The sequence below is a fragment of the Pan troglodytes genome, chromosome 8, assembly GCF_028858775.2.
Source record: "Pan troglodytes isolate AG18354 chromosome 8, NHGRI_mPanTro3-v2.0_pri, whole genome shotgun sequence".
NCBI lineage: Eukaryota > Metazoa > Chordata > Mammalia > Primates > Hominidae > Pan > Pan troglodytes.
The window spans coordinates 56,544,820-56,567,542 of NC_072406.2; the positions used below are offsets into that span (position 1 = coordinate 56,544,820).

Genomic DNA, 22,723 nt, shown 5'->3' on the forward strand with positions numbered 1-22,723 from the left:
CTTTAGCTTATTTTGCTTGTATATTTTACCTCTCAATAACCTTCAAAGTTTAGTCTTTTGTCCTTATGTTCTTTCAAAATGGCATTTTCTTGACTCTCAGTGGTTTCGTCCCATGGCCTGTTTACCTTTAGTTCCTTGATTCTATCTGTCTCACCTTCCTTGTATTTTCTAGAGTAGATCTCATTTCCGGGATGTGTTTCCTGGCAGGCTTTCACTGTGGTGAAGTGGGAACAATGTGACCCCACAGCCCACTTCCTACTCTGTCAGAACCTTCTCCTCAAAGAGCATGCTCAGGACCTGGGGTTCTTCCCCCTGTGGCTGGCGAGGTCACAGTGCCCTCTGGAATCATGTTCCCAGCCATCCCTTGCTGAGAGAGGAACATTCCATGTTCTAGAGTCTCTAACATGTGCAGCCCCTGATGAGGAGCAAGAATGCCCCCTCTCACCCAGCCTTGTCAGGGCCAAGTGAAAGAAGCCCGGGCAGGCCTGGGGAAGCTGCCCAAGGAGCCTCAGTAGTCAATGCTGGCATCGTTTCTCCCTCAGCCCCGTCTCTGTCACTTTGAAGCTTTCTACTGGTTTCCTTTGAGTCCCCTCAGCTCCCCAGTCAGATCAAGGAAGAGCTGGTTGTTGCTTTCACAGACTTCAGGGGCAAGCAGATCTGAGTACCTCGGGGGTCAAACAGACCTGCCCCAACCACAGCGTTGAAGAGGAGATCCATTTCCTAAAAATGGGGGGAGACAGCTATTGGTGGGATGCTCTATTCACATCTGTCTCCACTGCATGTCTACAGAACGGCTCCCTGTAGTCTGGGAGTAGCATTCCCTGGCTTCTCTGAGCTTCCTGCGGTCCACGAAAGGCTGTTTCCCTTGACAGAAGCCTTTCCTCTTCTTCCATATCTGGTTGACTGCATGTCCTTTGGAGCCAGCCCTCTGGACTGAGGACTTGAATCTCTGATTAATCCGCCCAGTACTCAGCTCCATGGCCTCAGTGGTGTCCACGAGACTCTTGACACGGGACCTATTCACAAGGGAAGGCACCTCCCCACAGATGCACCTGAAAGCCGTGGACCCTGTGATTCTCAGGAATTCGGCTGACTGATGGAGCAATCCTTCCCACGCGGGTGAAGGTGGAGGACTCCCCTTGACCCAGACACACGGGTATTCCGTGAGTTTCTTGACGGTGCCAGTTCCTCTGAAGTATGGATTTTACTCCTTGGTGTTGTCTGATTAGATAAACTCTCCAAGATAAAGATCCGGATATATTGGCAAGGGACCTGGCTTTTAGAAAACACATATTCCTCAGATTGAAAGTTGTAGGCCCTCTTTTCTCTCCAGGTATGTGAAGAAAATACCTTTGGCAAAGGTCTTGGTGGGCTGGAGCCTGTATCTGCTTAGCTTCTGGAAGAACTGGCTCGTGCACTGAGAATCTGCTTCTTCCATATCTGGCTAGAAGTCTCATTAGATGTATGATCTACAGTCTGGCCAGGGTGCATTCCATCTACTCGGCTTCTGGGTCCCATTGCAATCCAACTTTAACCTTGATTCTCTGCCCCAGGAGAGGGATGGTTATCTGAGAAGACCCATCATTAGGCCCAGCCTTGGGCTCCTGGGCCCACCTGCAGCCAGTGGGCCATCCTCTGGGTGGTTTGCAGCCACAGTTGGGAGTGAGGTTGAGTTCAAGGGTTTGCTAGTTTGTAAGTGAATTTTATTGCTGTAACATCATTCTCACTCACTTGCCCTCTGACGTGCTTTCTTGGGCAGGAGGGAAGGTCAGGGTGACTCAGTGGTGCAGAAATTATCTTGATTCCTGGGCACCCCCTGGACCCCACGTGGGCCTCTGGTCCAAGGAAAGCAACGACACTCACGTTAGGGCCCTGAATACTCAAGTCCTGCCTCTGCCTTTTTGTAAATAGTAAATCTACCCGAGGTTATGTACATCCCAAAGGGGAAATGTGCCTTTTCCACCCTGTTACACAGCGTAGAGGTGCATTTACAACTTGAATGTGAGAAATTCACCCCCAGCTGGACACCAAGGCCAAAGGGCCTTCTTACTGTCAGGCTTCTCTGCTGCAGGCCTGATGTGCATGGCAGACTCACACCTCTGACGATCTCAGCCAGACGAGACGAGGGCCATTAAGGTGGGAATTCAATTTCTGGACTTCAGTTATACCATGAAATGTTATGTGGCTATTTAAAAAGCATGCTTTTGGGGTTATTTTAAGACATGGGAAGATGTTCTTAGTACACTATAAAGTTGAAGAAAAGGACAGGGCCCTCAGCTGCTTCCTCAGTAAGACCCCCATTTTGTTATCTGTATATATAGCCATATCAAAATGCTGATGATAGATATTTTTGGGTGACTTCATTATAGGTACTTTCTAATATTTTTCAAATATCTACAGTGTATGTGAATTATTTTGTAATGAGAAAAGACACATTGTTGAATTAGTATAAGTTTTGTTAAAAAAACTGTATTAAAATTATGAGTTTCATAATTTATAATGAACCCCCACCCACAGACCCATCACCCATTCTCAAAAATTACCCCAACTATGGGCTAATCTTATTTCATCTATGCCACCATCTACTTCTCTCCTGCTCATATTACTATTTTTAAATTAACAGACAATTTTTGAGAGCAGTTTTTGGCTTAAAAAAGTGGAGCAGAAACAATGGAGAGTTCCCACATGCTCTCCCCTGACCCCAGTTTCCCTATTACAAACATATTGCATTAATGTGGAACGTTTGTACAATGGATGAACCAATACTGATGAATTCTTATTAATTAAAGTCCCTAGGTTACTGTAGGGTTCACTCTTTGTTTTGTATAGTTCCGTGAACACAGGTTTTTAGCTTTTTTTATTCCACAACTTATCAAGTGGATTATTCCCAAGACTACAAATGTCTGAACCAACTTAACTATTTGAAGTATCTAAATTGCATTCCAACTACAATCCAGGAACAAGTGAGGTGATGAAGAAGCCCTTTAGAAACATCTGAAAAGCACAAAGTTGAGAACACAGCAGCCACATTGAAATCTCCATCCCTAGTATATGAGTATAAAGCAACCGCAGTGTGGGTTGCTGGTGCTGATGTGTGGGGGCTGGGGTGTAGGGCTGTGCCTGCTGCCTGGGGAAGGTGAGCCTCACTCCTCCGGGAACAGTAACTTTAACTGGAGCACAGTTGTTGAGGCAGTGGGAGTGGGAAGGAGCGTGCAGAATGTTCTCCAAGACTGATTGGAGACAGAACCTACAAAGGGGATTAAAAAAAATTAAAAAGTAATCCTGGAAGCCTAATGAAACAGAGACTTTCTCAGCAGTGGAATGGGGGAGCAATGCCCAGCCATGATGTCACCATGGCCGGCCAGGCAGCTCTTTCCAGACACCTGCCAGATGCTAATTAGTCCAGGCCTCCAGAGCAGGGATCCGGGTGGGAGCAGAGGGAGCAGAGGTCATTTTCCCCAGGACATTTGCAACCTGTCGGAGTTTAATGCCCTCTCCCCACAACCAGCCTACAGTAGAGTTTTGGTTTCTATATGCAGAAGGGGACAAAAATTGTCATAGCCAGCTGACTCAGCCCCTAAATTAATCATGCCAGTTGTGGTAGAGACCACATTGACGTTTGCTCTTCAACAATCTCACTGATAAGCACTTCCTGCATGGGGCCAGGCTTCGGGGAGGCACTGGTGGCAAGACAGGGAAGGCTCTGCAGGGGCACTGACCTCCCACTGCAGGACACCAAGCCCCCGAAGACAGTGGGGACTGCTCTTTATTTGCTTATTTCCAGGGGCCCCACCAGCCTTCACTTTACCCTGTGTAGCCAAAGGGCCATGTGCATGCACAGACACATGTCATCTGGGTTTCCTGAGAGTGGAGGAGACCAAAACTGAATTCTGAGTTTCCAAGTTTCCAAATATTCAGCCCTTCATGATGGTGTGGGCAAGCCCTCCTGTGTGGATGGAGTCACAGAGAGCCGGACGCTGCTTCCTTCCACCTTCTTTTGGGGCCACAGCTAGACGTCAGTCACTTCTCAGCAGTGGGCCTCACCCCTTCCCAGCCAGGAGCACCAAACTCAACCCAGAACCATTCAGATTCTTAGGCTACTTTAGAGAATCTGTACAAACCTATATAGAAAAGCAATTAGGAAACTTTAAAAAGAAAACTAGGAGAAGGGACTAGCTCTACATGATTCCAAAATATATTTTAGGTTTCCATGGAAAATGGCACCTGGTAAGAATTCCAGATACAACCTCCTCTCCCTTTCCATGAAAAGACCTAGGAAGAAACAGAAACGCTTGGATACTAACAGATTCTTATTGCATGTGTATTGCATACCAGGTATCATGCTGGGTACTTCCAGCAGCTCATCAAGGTTGGCGGAGTAACTGACCCCACTTACAGAGGACACCCACCCGCCCAGGCATGCACAACCCCACAGACTCAGCCAGCAAGGGGCATGATGGGTGTCATGTCTAGCCCTTCCTGGACCCCAGGGCTGTGCTCCTACTGAGGCCACTCACCTGGTCTTCAGAATCCTGGGGGAATTTCCACAACATGGGAACCTAAGGGGCTGAACCAAGAATCACGTGCAGAAGCTGGCAGTGTCTGAGCCTGGGACAGATAGGGAGGGACAACGGCTTGGGGCCTGTGGTCATCTCTCCCCTCACAGGCCCATGTTGTTGGCTCTCAGGCCACTGAGCAGTCTTAGGTCTGAGCTGTGGTTACTTTTTGGAGGTTTCATAGAAAGGCTTTGATAGCTGACGTCAATCATCGTCTCCCAGCCCAAGATGGAGCAAATCCATCAGCCTAGTTCAAAGGCCAGTACCTTCCTCTGTCATGGCTCAAAACCCAGGCCACGACCAAGCCCTGCCATGCCTGGCAAGGGAACGACTCTTGGCGTTGACCAGAGAACTGCTCCCTGTACTGTTTCCCTGACCTCTTTCCTCCACCCGATTTCCCCATAAACCTTCTCTTTCTAAATCTGTTCAGGGGAGCCAGAGAGTAGCGGAGGAGAGGTAGCAGCGCTATCTCCCAAATCTTCCCTCGCAGTCAGCCCCTGCAATGTCTTCTCTACATAGTAGCTATGGTAAGACTTTTAAAACATACATTCAGCTCTGCGCCTCCTCTGCTGGTGCTCTCAAATAGCCCCATGGCTTCTCGTGTTGGAAAAGCCTCTCCTCCCTACCCATTCCACTCCTGACTCTGGAGGCCTTGCTCTTCCTGCAAATACCAGGTGAGCTCTGGCTTCAGGGCCTTTGTGTATGCTGGGCCTCCTCCTAGGATGCACTTTGGCCAAGTGTGCCCATGCTCTGCTATGTCCACTGTTGGCTTGGACAAGGATGAGTTCTCTTTGTCTTTTAACAAATGAGGACCTTGGTTTCTGAAATACTGGTAATGTAAAAAAAGAGTTCTGGCTTGAACTTGAGAAGTTGATTTTGTCTGACCTTATGAAATCTCTTCAGAATACCCAAGAGTGATTCAATGAAGGGGAAGTGAACTGATCTTCCCTCTCTTAAGTGATCCACCAAGGAGAGGAAGGGAATCCAGAACTTTCAGGAGCAAAGTCATATGTTGGAAAGGTGTCCATCATATATTCATTCAATAGACACCTACTGAGCACTGAGCTTGTGAGTTAGGAGGTGGGGACCCCACCCTGAATCAGAGAGCAGTCCTTCTGTCAATGAGTTGATGGCTGGCCTAACTGAAGAGACAAATATTAAGTGACTATACAAATAATTATAAAATCCTAAGTATCATAAGTGCAGTGAAGGTGACATGGGCAGTTTCAGGTCTGTCTGGGAGGCCAGGAAGGGCTTCCCCAGAAAAGGGACATTCGTTGTAGAATATGAAGGATAAGTTGGAGAGATGCTGAGCAGCACTGCGAGATCCATGGCTTCCATCCTTCGGTGCACACTAGTAACATTCAGTGAAACAGAAAACACCAGGAGACAGGAAGGCCAGGTGTGGGTAGATGGGGAAAGGAATAAGTTCTGATTGGGACTTTACTGTGAGGTTCATTTGAGCCAGAGAAGAGCCAATATTAAGTATACAATTGGATATTACTAGATATACCAAGGACAATATGCAGACAAAAGCTTGGAAATGTGAGGAGTGGTCTGGCTCAAGGTACATGTTTGCGAGTCACTACCATGCTGTGCGGTAACCAAAGGCCTGGGTGCACACGAGTTCTTCTGAGGACAGAGTGCAGATGGCACAGAGAAGGGGGCCCGGGGGCCGCCTTGAGGAGCTCTAACATTCCAACTGTACGTAAAGAAGGATGAGCTTGCCAAGAAAGCAGAGACATTTCCTGATCAGCAGGAGGAAAAGCAGGAGATTGTGCTTTGAATGAAGTCGAGGGAGGATCCTTTGGACTATTGGTGTGGCATTTTTGTAAGTCTAAAATTATTTCAAAACAAACAGTAAAAATCAGTTTATTAGGGCTTATTAGGATGGAGGAGGGCCCAGCTTCTCCATGGTGGATAACTGCTTCCCATCAATAGGGACCTTCCTTAGTAGGGGTCCTCATCTTCTTCCATATCCTCTTCAAAAAGCCACTTTAACTCCTCAAATCTTCTTCCTCCTTATGCCCCTATACTTATCTTTTCATCTAAACCAGTGTCATTCCAGAATGTAAACTGTGAAAAAGGGGTAGATCATTTACTTTTCAACCCTTTATATTTAAAGAAATGCTATTGGCTTTTAAATGTATGCTACATTTTAATATATCCCCACTTATTTATTAAACAAACATATACATACATTTAATTGAGGACACTGGAGAATTTACTGCCAATTTGTACCAGTCAGGATAGGCCAGGTTTGATGATAACAAACAAGCCCCAAGTCCTGGGGGCTAAAAGAACAAAGGTTTGCTTCTTGCTCAAGTGCTCCATCTACTGTGGGTTGTGGGAGAGCTTGGCTTGTATTTATCACTCTAAGACTGCTCCAACTTGACACTTATTTCCATGATTGCTGTGGTGGGGAAGGCAGGGCTCAGTCAGGCACTGCATTAGGTGCTTCAGCCTGGGAGCTACACACATCGTTTCTGCTCACCCTTCATTAGCTGCAGGCAGGCACTGGTTGTGCCTGACTTCAAGGGAGTGTGGAAGTATCCTTCCTGTGTACGTGAAATAGAAGAAATCCAGAACCAGTCCATGCAATGTAAGGTTCTACCACAAGCAATAAAAGTCAGTAAAATCACAACATTGTGGCAGAAACAGCTAATTGCTTAGTCAATGTTTATTCTTCTCTACTTCCTAAGAGCACCCTTGTATGTCAATACCTACTGAAAAGTATCTAACTCTACAGATACCTTAATAGCTAAGCAGGGGACATATGACCCAATTTTGGGTGTTTGGATGGAATCAGAAGTCACTAGGGGTGGGGCTTAAAGCAAAAAAATCTTTTTGGTGATCTGACAATGCTCGCTTGTGCCTTTGGCCTCTGTCCTTCCTCTGCCATCCATCTTCTTCCTCCCATCTTGGACCCTGGAAATGCTGGGAGCACAGCAGCCATCCTGTGATCCCAGCACAGGAGCCTCACTCTGAGGATGGCGGGGCAGGACTACTCATGGGGCCTGGTCTTGGTGACGGTGTTGAGCCTCTAGATCAGCCGTGGACTGCTTCCCCCACATCACTGCAGACAAATAAGCCAGCACTGTTAGGTTCTCTGTTACTTGCAGACAAACCCAATCTAAATGATGCAAATAAAATATTTTTATTACCACATACCAGAAATAATGATGTATTCATACAGTATAATTCTGGGCATTTTAGAAATATTTACAAAAATTGTCACATTAACATAACCTTTCAGGTAGTTAAACGGCATATAACTTTCTATAATGAATTTAGAACAATTTTTCTACAGGAAAACAGAGGGAAAATAAAATATTATCTACATGTAAGACCCACTTTGGGGAATAAGTTGTATGATTTGAACTTCTTGTAAAACTAATCAATCTAGCCTAATAATTTAAGACATTAAAGTTAGTTATTCAAGCATTGATAGTGATAAATACAGCAGTAGTATCCATTCCTTCTCCAAGTAATCAAGACATTCTGGTTTATTGATGTAAATTATTTTTTAAACATGCAGTTCATTTAGCAATACATGTATTGACAGCTGCACCTTCAAAAAAACTTACAAAACCAGAGAACACAACATTAACTTGTTACTAAACTAAAAGAAACTTAGCTGAGATAGTGTTTTGGAAATCATGAGGGACATAGCCTGCTCTTTGAAATGAAAACAAAAGCATTTATTGGGGCATAAAACTAAATTCATTATTTGGCAAATTTCTTGCTCAAATACCATGTCCACATGCATTTCTGTCCCAGCAATTCTGTTTTGTCGTGAATTATATAGAACTTATTTTAATGTGTTTGCTTTACTTAAAAAAAGGAATGAATTATAGTAATCTTTTCATCATGCTTGCCTCACCAGAGAGGAGCTCTTAGCAGAGCTGTTCCAGGTATAAGAGCCCCACAGCAATCCTTCCGCCTTTCTGAAATGCCCGTGCAGGATGTTGAGGGCCTGTGGCCAGCATTTTCTTTTCTTTTCTTCTTCTTTTTTAAAATCTCCCCCATTCATTTAAACTTTATTTATATGAATAAAAGAACTTGAGACAATTTAGCTCAATTTTAATGTTTCCCAAGCATTATTTTGACCAGGTACCAAGGTTTAAGTTATGAACATTGACAGTGTCCATTATATAACCACACTTGAAGTTATTAAGGACTTAACCATTTTCTAATATTAGCCTATTTTCTACACTGCTTTTCACATATATGCCCATTAAAAATGGAACGTCTGTTACATTTATTGGCTTGTGAGTGTTTCTGGAAAACTGCACTATGTGTGAAGGCCAATTTCCATGCTGGCATTGCATGCATCCAAATATTAATGCACAGAGGCACAGAATTAGAGCAACAAGAGAGCATATTCAAACACTAGCATGCACCATTCCCCTTTTTATTGCTTGTTTGCTTAGTACTTCTTAAAACAGAAAGAAAGACTTGAATTCAACGTTCAACTACCAAAGAAGGAGTAACAGCAGGACACATACTCAGGACTTGAATGAAATTGTAAGCACTAGCTGATGCAAAACAGTAGACATGGGTATATATCCATATATATATATATATGTATATACGTATATACCTATATATATATACACACACATATATATACCTGTATATATATATATAAAATATCTCTATATATAGACATTGGTATATATCTATATATATACAGCCTTATTATCTAAAACTCTTCTCAACCAGGGCCTTCCCAACAAATTGGTAACAACATGATTTATGTTGAAATACACACAAGAAATAAGAATGTGTTCTTTGTCTTTGGGAATTTAATAGCTCAGATTATCCAAATTTGAATTCAGGTCTGTAGGAAGTGAGAAGCCTGTACTAAGCAACTGTCCTACATTTCTGCTGCAGTTAGGTTATTTTGGACAATTATACCTAAACTATCCTTGGTTTCATCCAGCAAAATGTATACAGTACAAACAGGAAAGCATGCCAGCCAGCTAGGGGTTTAATAACGCATGATTTTTATTCTCTTGGTCTGAAAACTTGTATCAAAAAATGTAAACTAATGCAAATAACTCAAGATTTATGGGCCTCTTGTGCTTTAAAAAAGAAAAAAAGGTACCCACTAATTTGCTCAGATATAGCAGGCTTAATGGTTCTATATTTTGAAAAGTTTTTAAGAATGGTTTCTAACGTAGGAGAGGGAAAACATCCACTATACCTTTTCAGAATTTAAATGGAGGGCAGTAAACATTCTTTACACCCAAAACCTATGGCAGCAGTTCAAATTTGACCAAGGTAAATGTAGAATGGAGATGTTCTAAACACAGCTAGGACTCAGCAAGTCTAACACACTAAAATCATGTGATTACATTTTAAAAGAAAGTGCACAAAAACCAAAAAGAAATTTTGATACTTTTTTATTTGAAGGTAATCTTAATGCTATTAAATTCACAAATGCTAATTTAAATACCCAATCCTATTTACCTAAAACACACATTGCAAACACACAAATTATCTGTTCTCTCCACATTACAGCGCCCATTCATATCATGGTTTGGAAATGGGGAGAATAGATTCCCCTTAAACTGCAAGTCAGCAGGTGTTTCTTTACAGTTAACTTTAGCAAAATTTATACAAAACAGTAATTAACAATTGATCTTCTTTACTTGTTAACTCACAAGGAAACACCTTCAAAACTGCATTTTGTTAAAGTTTCTGTACTAAAATGTAGAAAAACTGAACTACACAGATATTGAAAAGTTAAAAATTCCTTAATTTTTTATTCCTGGTACCACTACCACAATTTACAGGGCAATATACATGATGTAATGAAAAGAAAAAGAATAAGACAAAGCTACAACAGATAAAAGACCTGAGGAATGTACATCTAATTGACGCTACATTGCATTAATCGATAGCTGCACTTCTTGCAAACTGTGGCTATGACAGTCCTGAACAAGAAGGGTTTCCTGTTTAAGCTGCAGTAACTTTTCTGATTATGGATCATTGTTCCTTCTGTGACAGATTTTTACAGTTCCTCTAATGCACTTGGGACGACTGTCTCAAAGTAACCTGTAGCTTTCCTGACAACTCCTCGCTCTCTCTCCTGCTAAGAACTGTAGCCCTTTTCTGCTGTTTTTAGAACCTTCTGCTACCATATCCACCACTTCCACCACCAGATCCACAACCACCACCATAGGGACTGCCCGAGCTTCTTCCACCAAAACTGCCCCCTTTCATGTGTCCATAATTTCATTGCTGTTGTCCACTGTAATTTCCAAAATCATTATAGTTCCCACCACCACCATAGTTACTACTGTCAAAATTTCCTCTTTCATTGTAACCATCATATCCTCCAACACCGCCACCATATCCACCACCTTGGTTTCCATATCCTGGTCCACCACCACCATACCCGCCTCTACTACTATAACCAGGATCACTGCCATAGTTGCCACCATCACCTCCTAATCCATTATATCCACATCACCTCCTCCATAACTACCTCTGCTGCCACCACCTCCACCACCATAGCCTCCTCTTCCACCAAAGTTTCCATCATGGCCAAAATTACCTCCACCACCTCCAAAGTTTCCTCTGTGACCCATACAATTGCCAGATCCACCTCCACGACCCCTCTGTGATCCAGCAGGCTGCATCACTTGTTTAGCAAGGGCCTTTTTCACTTCACAGTTATGCCCATTAATAGTGTGGTATTTCTGAACAACAATTTTATCAACTGTATCATGATCATCAAAAGTTACAGAAGCAAATCCTCTCTTTTTTCCACTCTGCCTGTCTTCCATAACTTCTATGGTTTCAATCTTGCCATACTTTTCAAAGTAGTCTCTCAAATTATATTCTTCTGTATCTTCTTTAATACTGCCAACAAAAATTTTCTTCACTGTTAGATGGGCACCAGGCTTCACAGAATCCTCTCTAGAAACAGCTCTCTTTGGTTCCACTACACGCCCATCAACCTTGAATGGTCGAGCACGCATTGCTGCATCCACCTCTGTAACACAAGAATAAGTCACAAAACCAAAGCCCCTGGAACGTTTTGTTTGGGGGTCTCTCATTACCAGACAATCTGTGAGTGTGCCCCATTTCTCAAAATGTTCTCTTAAACTATCATCTGTAGTTTCAAAGCTCAGACCACCAATAAACAGTTTCTCAGCTGCTCTGGTCCCTTTGGATCATGGCCCTCCTCCCCCCAGCGGCGATGGCGACTGCCGGAGTCGGGCTGGGGGCAACCAGGCGGTGGTTTTACCTCCATTTTGAGACAGGACTCACCTCTTCCAACTCGAGATCAATATGGGACCGAGAGGAAGGTGGCCAGCGTTTTCATTTAGGCAACTCTGCCTGGATCAGCACACTTTCCCTCTGCAGTTCAGGACTTACTCTGAACTTCATCGATAACTTGTTGTGACTTCAGGAAAAACCACACTGTCTTGCAGTATCTCAATTGAGCCACTGACATGGACCTGAAAATGGCTTTTTAAATGGTTAGATGAGGCCGGAATGTACTTTTAGATCAAAAGTGAAGTAAGGAGGGGTCAGGAAAGATGAGAGTTGCTGGTAATTTTGGTGCTCTAGATGCCCTAGACCTGGGGATGGGGGAATGGTCAGGGATGCTGGTTGGAAAACATGTTTTCCTGAGCTGTGGACATTTCAGTATTTCTCACTCCACATTTCTACCACTTTTGGTTGTTCTTTGAACATTTTTTGCATATTTTACTTGCATGCAAATATTCTCCCCAAATCCACTGTTTCAGTGCTAAGCAGCCCAGCTCCAGTCCCATCTTCTCTGGGAGCTTTCCAAATCTCACCATCTTCCTCTGAGATATCATAGCTTTCTGTCTGTGTTTGACTCTGCCATGTCTTGAGCCTGCCCTCTCACTGGTCTGCCAGCTCTTAGAAGGCTGGCATCATTATTCTTCTCTGACTGTCCCAGGTGTTTGGCACACAGTGGATGAACCTAGAAGGAGCTTCATGTGTGCTTGAACAGAATGAAAGGACAGCTGTGATTTTCTCCTGTGCGGCTGATGCCTTCTCTGTCCCATCCAGAAGCAGGATTGCATTGAGATCCCTGGAGTTGTCTCTGGCCCTTGTAAAATTAAATGCCAAGAGAACCTTGGTTAACAGAAGAAATGGAGAAGGACCAACTTCTAGTTTTCTGTGCCAGAGGTCAGTGCATTGCTTCTTCTCTGTGAATTGCTCTGACTTGCTGAATTGAAACTTTCTTTACTTTTGGGCAGATAAGAGTAATTTGGGGGCAGATAAGAGCTTCTGGGAAGTTGTTATTGCAAATGGCTTGGCAGTGATGCTGCTACACAATGGTTATCCAGGACTCGTTTTTTTCCTAGTTTGAGTTACTTAAAAAAAACCCTAAGAATTACTTGATTTAAAAATAATAGGTCAAGACCTTCTGGCACTACTGAAACTTCTGAGTGGGCCTCAGATGGTCGCTTGAGAATCTATTCAGACAACCCAGCAGTTGGCAGATGTAACACTCATCATGCCTCTGCACTCTTTTGTCATTAGTTGATTACATAACAAATATCAGTGGGCTGGGCGTGGTGGCTCAGGCCTGTAATCCCAGCACTTTGGAAGGCCAAGGTGAGTGGATCACGAGGTCAGGAGATCGAGACCATCCTGGCTAACACGGTGAAACCCCGTCTCTACTAAAAATACAAAAATTAGCCAGGCGTGGTGGTGGGTGCCTGTAGTCCCAGCTACTCGGGAGGCTGAGGCATGAACCCAGGAGGTGGAGCTTGCAGTGAGCCAAGATCGCGCCACTGCACTCCAGCCTGGGCGACAGAGCGAGACTCCTTCTCAAAAAACAAACAAACAAAAACAAATAGCAAGCATGAAGTTGTGTGCCTGAGTGAAGCCCTAGCAAAGGAATCAAAGAGCAAACTTTTACATGCAGGTCAGCAACTGTTGGTGTGCTCCACGGGGAATTTACCTTCAGGGCACACTCGGGCCCCCACTGTGCCACCATCATTGCCGACCTCCCTGCCCAGGGGAATCCGCTCCCAGGCGGATTCTCCCTCCTCATGCCACTTGTCCTTCCCAGCTCCCATTTACTTATGTGTGTCAACACAAAGCTGTCCACTGACTCTCTCCTTTGTTCTGGAGATATCATTCTGGGAATAAAAAGGAGAGTGGATGGGCCATAAACAGTGTGTGGGATGGAAAGTATCAGACAATTCAGATGTCTGTGAGGCCAGGGGAAGCCTCCTCTTTGGGGGCAAGGACACTGGCTCAGTCCAGGCTGTGTCCAGCCTCAGGGCCAGCTGGGAGCACGTGTCATTTGCTCTTCATCCCACTCTGAATGGGCAGGGGTGTGAACGCTTGTACAACAGGCTTTCTCAGGCTATTTTCAATTGTGTGCAGCTGGTGTTTGAAAGAGCATTGCATTTAGGAATAGGGCTACTTTATGCTCTGGGGGTGAGGAAGGACGGAATGAGAAGGCTGTGGTTCTGGCCCATCCCAAACCACTGTGCAACACCCTGCCTCTGAGGTAGCCCAGAGTGGAAAGTGCCTGGGGTCCTGCATACCCACTGCTGCTAGTGGCTTATTAGCCATGAACATATTGCCGCCCGATTTCTGAGATAGCACTTGTCACATCCAGAGGAAGAAATAATTATCAGATGTGAGAGATATTGGTGGTGGCAGAAGGTAGAGAGGGGGCTGGGGGGAATCCCGAGGGTAAGTGTTGTCTGTGGGGCCCAGGCCCAGGCCTAGGTGAGCAGGCACTGAAATTCTCTAGGATAGGGGATGCAGCGATGCCAAAGGCAGCCATCACTGCATTAATTTTACAATGATTTTACATGCGTTTGCACCTGCACTCTGAGGGAGTTTCCAGGCTGTACGTGGTGGGATGTGCCTGTCTTCAAGGACCTGCCCTTCCACCAGGGGAGCCAAGATGAGCACTTACACTAAATTCGTATTTGCCACAGTGAACAGCTCCTATGCTCATGGATGGCACTGACTGTGATTTACCATTGGGGATGGTCCATCCTGAAGAGGGCCTTTCCTCTCCTTTGCAAAAGGATTTAAGAAGCAGAGAGAGACACATGATCCTCCCCAACCCATGGTCTCCTTGAGCCCCATGGCTGCTGATGCCGGGGCAGCAGGAATAGAGCTCCCAGGAGCTCTCCCACCCGGCGAGAGTCAGGCCCCAACCCACAAAGCACAGCCCAGGGAGTGCGCTTGCGATTCTAGTCTTTTTCTGAGCATCCTTTCTCTAGATTAGAGAAAATCCGTTTAAAGTAAATTAATGGTCAGATGACCTCTGCGAAACCTCTAAAGTGATTTCTCATACCCATTAGGCTCAGCTCCTTATATTATATCAGGCAGACAGGAACTGTATTTTAAATCTCTAATAGCACCTAGTATCATATTCAGTACAATAATTCTGATGAATAAATTTCTTTACCTTTCTTGGTGAAAATTATTCACCCTGAGGGCATCTGTTTGGGTCTTGAAAAAGGCATTAGATATTTTCTTTATATACTGTTTGCTACACCCACAAACACACACACACACACACACACACAGAAGTTATGAAATCCAATATAACATGAACATCCATGAACTTACCACTCAAGTTGAGAAGCTATCTTTGTGTTCTTCCAAGATCCCATTCCTCCCTTCCATGAAACCCTGAATTTTGTGTATATTATGGCCATAATTGTCCACATGTGTATGTATCTCCAATTGCATTGTTTAGATTCTACAGTCGCTGGCTTTGTTTAGGAGTGTGTACCACAGTGGTTACAAATAGTGGTTTTGGAATCAAACTGATTGTGTCGAAATCTCCGATGAAGCATTTACTAGTTGTGCAACCTTGAATGCATTACTTACCCGCTCTGAACATCAGTTTCTTCACTCCCAAATGGCGGTAATCCTGCCCAGCTTATCCCTCTCCTGGAGTTGCCCAGGGGATTGAATGGAATGAGACCTTGTCCATTTCTTCTTGGCCCATTATCGGCCCTCAACTAAGGTTGAGGGCAGCCCTCTGCCCCAGACATCCCTGGGAACTCCTGTCAAACACATGCACCCTTCACCACTGGCACCTACTCCAAGCCACCAGGCCTTAAAACAGCAGCAAACTAGGAACCCTTGGGATGAGCAAGAGTGCCGGACTTAATTTATAGCCTTTCCTGTGTCCACACAGGAAGACAAATGTGCTGGGCAGAGGACAGCAGATGCCATTACCAGATCATTACTTAGCAAGTTGCTTGGTCTTGGCAGGAAATGGTTCATCATTTTCAGATGAGTAGAGAGCTGCAGAACCTTGTAACTGTCCTCCCTCGTTCTGCACCCCTGTCGCAGACGCAATGGTCCTTGCCAAAGCTTTCCCTCCCACGGTGCCTTATCGAGATAAGTGACTGGGGATGTGGGATGCCGCATGATCCACTGAATGCAAGAGCCCTGAACTCAGAAGGGGGCTGGGGTCAAAGGCTTCCAGGGCTGGAGAGTGAGGCCGGAAACCCCAAAAGATAAATGAGGACTTCTGGAACAAGATGAGAAGATGAATTAAACTGTTTACTTCGAGCATGCACATAATGTTCCAGAAAAATCCACTTTGGCTGCCAAAGTAGCCCTTTTGGAATTTATGAAGACCCTTGCCAGGGCCCTCACACTGGGGCTTAGTGCTCAGGTCTTGCATCTGTCTTTTTTTTTTTTTTTTTGAGACGGAGTTTCGCTCTTATCACCCAGGCTGGAGTGCAATGGCGTGATCTCGGCTCACTGCAACCTCTGCCTCCCAGGTTCAAGCAATTCTCTTGCCTCAGCCTCCCGAATAGCTGGGACTACAGGTACCTGCCACCATGTCCTGCTAATTTTTGTATTTTCAGTAGAGACAGGGTCACCATGTTGACCAGACTAGTCCTAAACTCCTGACTTCAGGTGATCCCGCTGCCTCGGCTTCCCAAAATGTTCGGATTACAGGTGTGAGCCACTGCCTCCGGCCGCATGTGCTGTTTTACAGCAATCCAGTGGGGCAAGATCACCAAGCTCACAAAGGAAGAACCTGAGGCTCAGGAAGCAAAAGTTATTGCCCAAATTAAAATACATAGTTAGAAGCTGATTTGATTCCAAACCAATATCTGTTTAATTTCAAAGCTCAGGCTGGCTCTATTTCACCATCCTGTGTCCCTGAGCAGGGTGACAGGTCACCATGAACAGGACAGCCACTGGCCAGCAGTGTCTCAATCACTGATTGTCCACTGTGCTTAAGCAGCCACAGGGCTCTTGGTGCTGAATAGATGGTGGATTTTTGGCTTTTTTGTCTGTCCCAAATCTTTAGAAGCCTGTTGTCTGTGGTGACAGTGATTTCAGATTGGCTAAGTTCGACAAGCAATGAGCAACAATACCTCTGTTGTTAGAGGTGTTGGTTATTCCACGTGCCAGGAAGACAGAGAGAACGTCTCAACCAAATTGTCAAGGCAAGAGTCTTTCAGGAAAAGGATATGGCTAAGAATTCTAAAAGGGGTGGGGGTTGGTTTAACAAGAAGGAGCAGGGAAAGGTGTCTACCTTGAATCTCCAATCTAAAAGGTTGGTATAGGCATAAAATGTCAAGAAAATTAGCAGAAAACATTGTGTTGAGCCCTCAAGATTTGCTTGGAGCGGAGGAGACCACACTCCTGCAGCTGGGTGGTCAGGTAACTGGGTTTCTGACCTTACAGGAGCAGCCGTGTGACTGCACACCTGGCTGGGGCTTGAGGCTGGGGGTTGGGGAGACATGGTGACCCAGCGATCTACTCAGTTCAGCTGCTGTTTCCCCAAAAGGAACCCTAGGGTTGCAGGGAGGGGCTGTTGGTTTTGTCAGTCCATTGTGCTTGGGGTGAGGAAAATATTTAGGATATATTTTAAGTAATCTTAAATTAAAAATTAAAATTATTGTCATGAAACTGTATGTGATTCTTATTTTTGGATAGAATTAAGAACTATTCAGCCGGGTGTGGTGGCTCACGCCTGTAATCCCAGCACTTTGGAAGGCGGAGGTGGGCAGATTACTTGAGCTCAAGAGTTTGAAACCAGCCTGGCCTACATGGTGAAACCCCGTCTCTACTAAAAATACAAAAATTAGCTGGGCATGGTGGCATGCACCTGTAATCCCAGCTACTCGGGAGGCTGAGGCATGAGACGAGAATCGCTTGAACCTGGGAGGCGGAGGTTGCTGTCAGCCGAGATTGCGCCACGGCACTCCAGCCTGGGTGACAGAGTGAGACTGTCTCAAAAAAAAAAAAAAAAAAAAAAAAAAAGAACTAATTTATTAGTATCTGTGGAGAGTAGATATAAGCATTTGTCCACAATTTTTTTATTGTTTCACTTATATCCTCCCATCCCTGCTTTAGTTCTCCCTTCCTCCCACTGAATTAGTTAAAAGACAATCCAGATTTTTATACCATTTCAGTCATAAATGCTTAACTATGTGTCTCTAAGTGAAAGAGACTAAAAAAAAAATTTTTACCATTATCAAACTAGAAATATGAAAAATAATTCCTAAATATCATCGAATATTCGGTCAATACTTAAATTTTCCTGATTCTCTTCAGGTGATTAAAAAAGGAAATAAACAAGTGTACATCTTATATTTGGTGTGTATGAACATATTTATCTATCTCAACCAACAGTTCTCCGTTCTTCTTTTTTCTCCTTGTTATTTATATGTTGAAGAAACTCAGTCATTTGCCCTGCAGAATTTTCTACACTGTGGATTTGCCTGACTACACCCTGTGGTGCTGTTCCTCTATCTTGTTCTGGGTAAGTTAATAATTAGATCTAGAGGCTTGATCAGATTTGGAAGTTTTTGCAAAACTATTTCCCACTTATTGCTGTGTTCTTCCTGCTGCAGCTCACAGGGGCACTGGGAGGCTGAGGTCTCTCCTTCGGGATGTGTAGATTCATCAGTGGGATTAGGTGATGTCAGCCTCCTCCATCCTGCAAGAAATTTCTCACCAGCTGTCCCCTAAGGATTTGGCAGCTAATCATGGTCATTGCCAGATTCATTATTTTATTAGGGTTATGAAATGCTGATATCCTCACACAATAATGATTTCTGCATTTGTTAGCTGAAATAATTCTGTGAATAAGAACTTTTGGTCATCAACTAATTAGTTTCCCCTGAAAATAGTTTGTACAAGAAAGTCCAGATAAATGCTCTATTCTTTCCATTTATATATCAGTTTTCAGAATAACAATTTGGTGTTCTAGCAATCTCCAGTGTGACCAATGCTATTATTATGAACTCATGGAATTTAACTTCTTTGATATAGTTTGACTGGTTGCAATCATTGTTCTTTTTGATGCTTAAATTATGCCATCCTCGGCCAGTGAGAATCCGTTTGGACTGGCCTCTCTGTCTTTTTGACATTTCCCTGATAGTCTTAGTTAGCTTTCTTGCATCTCCTACAATTTCCGATGAGACCTGGAATCAGACTTTTTTTCCCCCAGTGGATTCCTAGGACAAATATTTATAAACTAAAGTCTGTATACTACTTGGTTTTCATTGCTTCTGGGTATTTTTTTTTTGAAATCAAGGAAATAATATTTTTACTGGGCTAGAAAATATGTATTTATTTTATTTAAAAATAAAAGTACATCATGAGTTTTTACTTGCATTTCTGTTTTTTTTTTTTTTTTTGAGCCAGCGTTTCACTTCTATCACTCAGGCTGGAGTGCAGTGGCACTATCTGGGGTCTGCAACCCTCTCTCCCACCTTCCTGCCCAAGTGATCCTCCAGCCTCAGCATGCCTCCCCCTCAATAGCTGGGGACTACAGATGTGTGCCACACTCCTGGCTAATTTTTGTGTTTTTTAGTAGAGATGGGGTTTCACCATGTTGTCCAGGCTGGTCTTGAACTCCTGAGTTCCAGCAATCTGCCCACCTTGGCCTCCCAAAGTGCTGGGATTACAGGTGTGAGCCACTGCATCCAGCCCTTTACTTGTATTTCTAAGTCACATTTAAAATTACAGGGATCTTAACTTCTTTGACTTAATGTTAATTTTCTTTACTTTTACACGAAAAGTTCTTGATTCCTAATAACATTGTGGTGATGTGTGTGTGTGTGTGTTTGTGTTTGTGTAGGTTCAAATAACAATGTCAACAGCACCACTTGTTATTAATAAAAAATAAGGCTACAGAATACTATTTGAAATTTCTCTGTATTCTTTTTGTCCTTAAGATATATTCCTGTAGGGATGAACAGTTCCATAGCTGTGTCTTAAACTTACTTAAAGTAATTTTTCTCTTTACTTCCCTCTTATCCGGTCCAATGTCATTAAACACCAACCTAATATATAGTTAGGTTCATTTATTTTCTTTTGATTTGTAATCATTTTTTCCCATTTTGGTTGAATTTTATTTTGTAACGATGTAACACATCCACAAGATTCCAAAGTCAGAACTCTAAAGCAGGTGCCCTCTGAGCAATCGAGCTCTGTTCCTGTTTCCTGCTTCCTATTTTCTCCTTCTCTCACAGGTAACCATTTTTTAAAAATTAAGTTTTGTTTTCTTCATTTCATTTTAAAAACAAAACAGGCACTCACATATTTATACTGACTTCTGTCTTAGACAAAAGATATCGCGCTACACTTGCTATTTGGCGCCTTGCCTTTTGTCTTTAATATATGCAGACCTTTCTTGCTTCTTTTCACAGCAGCACAGTCCTCGATTGTGTGGGTGTATCACAGTTTATTCACATTGTCCCCCGTGATGGACACTGGGTCCCCCATGATGGACACTGGGGTTATATCCGTCTTTTTCTATTACAAATAGTGTTGTAGTAGGCAGCTCTGTGCCTGTATTGTTTGCATTTTTTGGTAACAAGTTGAATGAGCTTAGAAATCATCTTAGTTATAATCTTCCAGGGGTTATGTAAGTAGAATTATTCACTTAACATATAGGTATTTATTGATGTTTATTATGTGACAAAACCTATGCTAGTTTTGGTGAAAGAGGGCTGGACAGAGTGATGAACAATACAGGCATGGCCCTGCCCTTGTGGGGCTTACAACATAGTAGGGAAAGTGTGTGAGTAATGGTAGAAATAAATGTATAATTACATGTGTGATGAACAACATGGGGGGAATGAAAAGAGTGAGCTAAGAAGGCTGAGATGGTGGTGAGCGGCCAGAGAAAGCCTCCAGAAGGAATGGCCATTAGGTGGGCGTCTGGAGGAAGAGGAAGAACAGACCAGGCAGAGATGCAAAGCAAAGTCTGTCGGGACAAGCCAGCGCAATGGAAAAAGTTCACAGGCAGGAGAAGGCTGATGTTTCAAGCAGGAAAGGGCAGTGGGTCTACCTCATGAGCAAGGAGAAGGGTGGCAAGGGATATGGTGTGAGGGTGTGCAGTGCAGGTGGCAAGGATCTGGGGGGACTGGGAATCTATCCTAAGTTACAGGAAGCCACCGGAGAGTTTACACTAGTGGTGTGATCTAGTTCATTCTGTAAAATGCCATTCTGACTTCCGTGTCCAGAGGGACTGGGGAGGGATGGGAGCAGAAGCACAAAGACCAGGAGGGGATGGTTGCGGGAGTCCAGGAAACTGATGATGACAGCTTGGCTTAGGGTAGTGGGGTTGGGGTGGAGAAGAGGGAATGGGTTGAGCTCTTTTAGAGGAAGCGTAGATCAGAATTATTGGATGGAACTATTGGACTGAATGAGAGGGAAGGAGGTGTCCACAATAACTCCTTGGTCTTGAGCACAGGAACTGGCTTATGGAGCTGGATGACTTTGAAAGAGGACTGGGTTGGCGTGGGGTGGGAGGGGCCATAAATTTGGGACATTTTAATTTGAGATCTGTGAGAAATCCAAATGGAGACACAGGGAAAGTCTCTGAGTATGTCTGTTGGGACCTCTGAAGGTGTCATGTGGAGGTTGCACGCATTGGGGATGGGAGGAGACTGCCCAGGGGAAGGGCAGTGAGTGAGAAAAGAGGCTCCAGGGCTTGATCCAAGAAATTCCAACATTGAGGAGCTTGGAGAAAATGAGGCGCTGGTTGAGAAGATTGGATTATTTTAAGCAACAGTGGGAGTGAAAATTATTTTTTCTTAATAATTTACATATACAACATTATAGAACAACAGCGATTCTGGAGATATGTAGTCTGACTCCCCCATTTAATTGAAAAGGAGTTGGAGAATTCTGAAGTTACTGTCTGTTGCTTGCCAGCTAGCACAGCCTGCCCTGTACAGATAGTTTGACTCCAGGAAGAACACTGACCTCAATTAGCTTGCAAATGCAGAAAAAAAAAAAAAAAAGAAAAGTTAAAACCACAAAGTTGCTCCCCCGGAGCGTCATCATACCCTTCTCCTGGGGTATAACTCTCTGGGTATCCTTGTAGGGGCTCACTGGCCTGGGACTGGCAGCTGGGCATGGCCATCATTCATGCCGTTTGTTATATTTTCTTCTTTTCCCTCTCTCTCGGTGCATGGCAGGACTGCTCTTCTCAGTCCCCTCGTGGTTGGGTATAGCTATGTGGCTATTTCTGGAGAATAAGTTATGGGTCAAAGTGATGCTTCACCTCCAGATCAGAGCTTTTAATTGCCAGGGTGGGATTCTCTACAGTGTTTTGCCTTCTGGCACAGTGACTGAAATCTTGTAGATATTGACGGCCCCATCAGGCTGGATTCAGTGAGGAACAGAGCCCCTCTGATAGCCTGAAATGAACATGCAGCATGAGCAAGATAGAAATCTTTGTTGTCTTAAGCCACTGACATTTAGAGGTTGTTTGTTACTACAGCATAACTTAGTCTATGCTGACTGACACCCTGGATGTTCTACTGCCTGCTTTTCAGAGACTAAGTGGACAATCTGTGTATTTAGTTCTTCAAGAACAAATAGATACTCTCATTTTCCCTGATTTCAGACTTTGTATAGTTTGCCAAATTAGGTTTTAACGTTGGAGATGCTGACACCCAAAGTCTTAACCAGAGGAGCTGAGGTTGCTTCTTCCAGACTTTTATTCTCAAATGAATTTCGTGCACTATGGAGGGAGTATTGGGATACATCATGGTGGGCATTTCTGCCAGTAACATGGAGACCAGGAGACAGACCTTCCTGAAGGAGGTGGTCTGAGGGAGATGGTTCAAAGAGTAAACAAACAAACAAGGAAGCAAACAACCACAAACATTTGCCATCAGGAATAGATGGGGAGACAG

General features: G+C 44.0%; 1 long non-coding RNA gene and 1 pseudogene across 1 annotated transcript in view; one reads left to right on the top strand and one right to left on the bottom strand.

The window, feature by feature from the left end:
• The first annotated feature begins 355 nt into the window (after positions 1 to 355).
• LOC134807162 (uncharacterized) overlaps positions 356 to 22,723 on the top strand; it is a 30,188-nt gene continuing 7,820 nt past the window's right edge. Inside the window, exons 1-2 of the long non-coding RNA XR_010146865.1 lie at positions 356 to 1,333; positions 18,241 to 18,327. This is a non-coding gene — a long non-coding RNA (uncharacterized LOC134807162). The remainder of the gene's footprint in view (positions 1,334 to 18,240; positions 18,328 to 22,723) is intronic.
• Positions 9,973 to 11,823, bottom strand: LOC107966666 (heterogeneous nuclear ribonucleoprotein A3-like; annotated as a pseudogene).